The 4,266-nt window shown below is 47.7% G+C and overlaps 1 pseudogene; it reads right to left on the reverse strand.

Annotated features, from left to right (window-relative positions):
* The window catches only part of LOC116073698, a 4,843-nt pseudogene extending 1,050 nt beyond the window's left edge, over nucleotides 1-3,793 (reverse strand).
* Between the last annotated feature and the right edge of the window lie 473 nt (nucleotides 3,794-4,266).

Consider the following 4,266-nt stretch of genomic DNA (forward strand, 5'->3'; position numbering starts at 1 on the left):
GGCCTCGAACTCAGAAATCCACCTGCCTCTGCCTCCCAAGTGCTGGGATTAAACGCGTGCGCCACCACTGCCCGGCCAAAGCTGCCATTCTTGTTAGTCTAAGTTGCTAAATATCCTGCCAGGTGTGCACTGACTCTGCCATCCCCTGCTCCTGAAAAATGGACTGAAGGCCTTTCAGAATGGCCTCACCATCAGCTTTGGAGCCGAGCGTGAAGTCGAGCATGCTGTGCCTTGCTGCTGCCCATAGTGTGGCGAGGCCCTGTGCAGTGCCTGGGGAGGCGACTGCGGGAGATTGAGGGACCGCAGCGGACTGAGTGTGTTGTGGAGGGAGGCCTAGAGTAGGAGGTGGGCGGGGCCGCGGGCGAGCGACCTGGGACGCAGGGGCGGGGTCGAACCACCTCCTAGAGGAGGAAGCAGGGACGCCTCCAGCCCCGAACTTGAGGCGCTGGGTGTGAGGCCAAACGTATTCTTCTTGAGTATGTTTCTTTTCTCCTGAAAGGATCCCCCATTTCTTGGATTTGAAACCAGGCTTCTGATACTTGTTGGCTATTGTTATGGCTTGAATCTGAAAAGTCCATCACAGCTTTATGTTTTAAATGCTCATGTTGATATATTCCACCCACCTGATGATGACATTCTACCTGATGTGGTAGACTTTTAGGATATGGACCTAGCTGGAGGATTTAGGGCCCCCGGATGGGCCTTTGAAGGTCACCAGCAGCCCCGAGTTCCTGCCTTGCTCTCTGGTCTAGGTGATGTGAATAGCAGCTGCTGTTTTAGTGCTGTTTTACTATGAGGTAAACTAAGCTCCTCTGTCATGCCCTTCCTGCCACAGTGAACTGAAACCATCTGAAACTGTGAGCCCAAAGCAGACTTTCCTCTCTTGTTTCTGCAGGTGTCCTGGTGACAGTGACACAGAAATAACACAATTGGGCACCCCCTCCCCGGCCTCGGCTTTCCCATCTGTGAGACTGAACAATCACCTCATTTCTTCTCCCCTAATCCTTTCCCCCTCTCTCTTTCCATCTTTAAACTTCTAGCTCTTATTTTTCCTCATTTTATATTAACCTCAGCTACTTGCATTTCCTCTGAGGTCTTTAAAATTCCTAGTGGCATACACCCTGATTCCAAACCCTGGGGAAGCAGACGCAGGGAGACCCCCGTGAGTTTGAGGCCAGCCTGGTCTACAAAGCAAATTACAGTTCAGCCAGGGATACATAGAGACACCCTTTCTCAGGGACAAACAAGAACAGAACAAAACAAAAGCACTTCACTGTGGGTACTTTTTAAAGTAGCTTCAGAGGCACTGATTTTTTATTTTTATTTTTTAAAGAACCAGCAGAGAAAACAGCTGCTAGTTAAACCTGCGACAACCATGGCGCTCTGTGTTCTGCATCTAGAATAGGGCAGTTTCCAAGGTGACCAAGACTAGCGTGTGAGGCTAGGTGAAGCCCTGAAGTTACGAGCTGCCAAACTCATAAACCACACAGGCGTCCTCAGAGCCACGCGCTCCACACAAGGCGCCAAGTAATTTAACAGCCAAGTGTTCCAAGAGCGTTTAACGATCAGCCTGTCTATAAATAGAATCCTGGGCCGATTCGGAGCGATGTTAATGTATGGGTTTAGTCCTGGAATGACTAAACCCTAAGTCGTTTTGACCTCAGAGAGCCATCAAAAATCTGCTGCCTCGAACAAATTCTGCAGTTGTCTACAGCAGATGTTTCGCTCCTGTTGAATGTGTCCTTGTGTGTATAATTTCCTAACATGATAATGATGCACTGTTTGGCAGTTTGCAATTTACGGAGCGTCGTCACACTCATGGTCTGTTGGACTCTTGAAAGGCAGGCACAATTACTGAGATTGGAGAGGAGACAAATGACTTGTTTTTGAGCATCAGTACTGGGGACCTGGGGGAACCCAGGAGGATGCTGGTGGCTCCTGAGTTGACCCCCCCTAAGGTAACTACCCAATTTTTGTTTTGTTTTGTTATTTTGAGCCAGAGTCACCCAGCCTCTGATTACCTGATTTAAAGATTTGGGCGGGGGGCACATCAATTTCTCTAGTGTCCTCACAAGTCCTTGGGGTCCAGCACCCTGACTTTTAATTACTTGTCACTAAAAGTGATTTGGTACAGAGACTAGAGAACTAACTCCATGGTTAACTCCAGGGTTAAGAGGCCTACATAGGGGTCAAATGTGCTGGTGAAAGCCTTTACCAGCATTTGGGAGGTAGAGGCAGGTGGATGGATCTCTGTGAGTTCAAGGCTGGCCTGGTGTACATGGCAAATTCCAGAACCATGCTGAAAAACCCTGTCTTGGGAAAAAAAAAAAAAGGCTGGGCGGTGGTGGCGCACGCCTTTAATCCCAGCACTTGGGAGGCAGAGACAGGCAGATTTCTGAGTTCGAGGCCAGCCTGATCTACAGAGTGAGTTCCAGGACAGCCAGGGCTACACAGAGAAACCCTGTCTTGAAAAACCAAAAAAAAAAAAAAAAAAAAAAAAAAAAGAAGAAGAAGAAGAAAGGAAAAGGATAAGGATAAGAAAAAAATCACTTCATGGTCTTGCAGAGGGTAAGAGTTTGATTTCAGAGCCCACATGGTAACTTACTACCCTCCCTAACACCAGTCCAGGGGATCCAGCGCCCCTTTCTGGCCTCCTGGGTTGTCAGCACAAAGACAGCACACTTACGTACAGGCAAGACTCTCATATACGTACACATGTAAAAAAAAAAGATTTGCTATATTTCTTTTCAAATTTTCATTATTTTTAATTTGTGTGCCAGAACGCAGGAGCACCAGCGCATGCACACCTCTATATAAGCACCGTGCTGGGTCCAATTCCCTGCTGCGTGCTGCTCCTTCCTACTCCTCCCTCGGAGCACAGGCGGCCACTCTAGGTCCCTCTTCTCCCTGAACTCTCCAATAAATCTCTTTCCTGGGAGTTGCTGCCTGGTGTGGCTCATCCGAAGAAGACAAGGAGCAATGAAGAAAAGGGAAGACGTGAAGAGAAGGGGCTGGGCTGAGGCTCCCCTGGGAGCTGAAAAGCCTCTGTAGAGGCGGCTTCCTCTCAGGGCTGTGTGGGGTTCCTGGGCTCCCGTGTCTCAGGATGCCCTTCAATGGGGACATTGTCCCACCTCAGAGCTGTGTGACTCCTGGGCTTCGAAGTCCCAGGACACATTCCCATCTGAGCAGAAAGGCCAACATTAACCCAATCAGAAAAGGTGATTTTTTTAAAAATTTGATCTGGGGAAAGACAGGTTGTCATCTGATTTCCCCGCCCCCTCCTTTCTTTTCTTCACTTTAAAACTATCCAAATCTGAATGAAGAGATGGCGCAGTGGTTAAGAGTATGTACTCACTACTTTGGCAGAGATGAGAGTTCAGTTCCTAGCACACATTTCACGTGGCCTCCAAAGACCCCAGCTGTTACAGGATATTTGATTATTGTAAATAGAAAACCTAATTGTTAGCAAAACATACAAACTTAGAAAGATACTGCGTTTGTCAGATGCCATTAGGTGTGTCTAGTAGAGATGCAGTTAGGGCGTGCCTCTAAAACCCTCCTTAGACAGGAATGCTTAAGAATGGAAAGTTCTGCCTATTTTAAGGAGAGCTTCTTGCTCCATGACTTGAGACAAAGTCAACTAGACAACCTTGAGCTGCCCCATTGTAAAGATGAAATGGCTGGGCCCCTACTCACTTGGCTTTGGGGCTCCCACCGTGGCAGTGGCATGGTTTAGCCTGGCAAGGGTGTAGGGGACTTCTTGGATAGCAATTGGACCTTTGATAGAGCTCATTCTTTTGGCTTGGAAAAGCCTTTATGGAAGGAGCTCTGACTAAGAGAGAGGGATTTTCTCTTTGGGCCTGCAGAAACCACAGAAGCAGATGGCAGGACACAGGTAAACAGTATCCTAAGAAAGAGAGCTAATTACCTGGGTCTCTCTCAATTTAGTCAGGTTGGCACTAGAATAAACCATAACACAAAACTACCCAAGTCTGAAAAGATCAAGTCACCAAAACCAAAAGTGATTGCCAGGCCTGTGGCAGAAGGACTAAGCACCTCTGCGACAGAACACCTGATGGCAACCAAGATAAGAGGAAGAATGTATCTTGCTCACATTTTAGAAGGTTGAGTGGCTGCCTGGCTCTATGTGCTTGGACAACGTGGTGACTTATGTTGGTTGTCAAATTGACACACTTGAGAAGAGTGAGCCTAACTGAGGAAATGCCTCATTAGATCAGCCTAGGGGCACTTTTTAAATTTTTGATT

Source organism: Mastomys coucha, unplaced genomic scaffold (genome assembly GCF_008632895.1).
Source record: "Mastomys coucha isolate ucsf_1 unplaced genomic scaffold, UCSF_Mcou_1 pScaffold23, whole genome shotgun sequence".
Taxonomy (NCBI): Eukaryota; Metazoa; Chordata; class Mammalia; order Rodentia; family Muridae; genus Mastomys; species Mastomys coucha.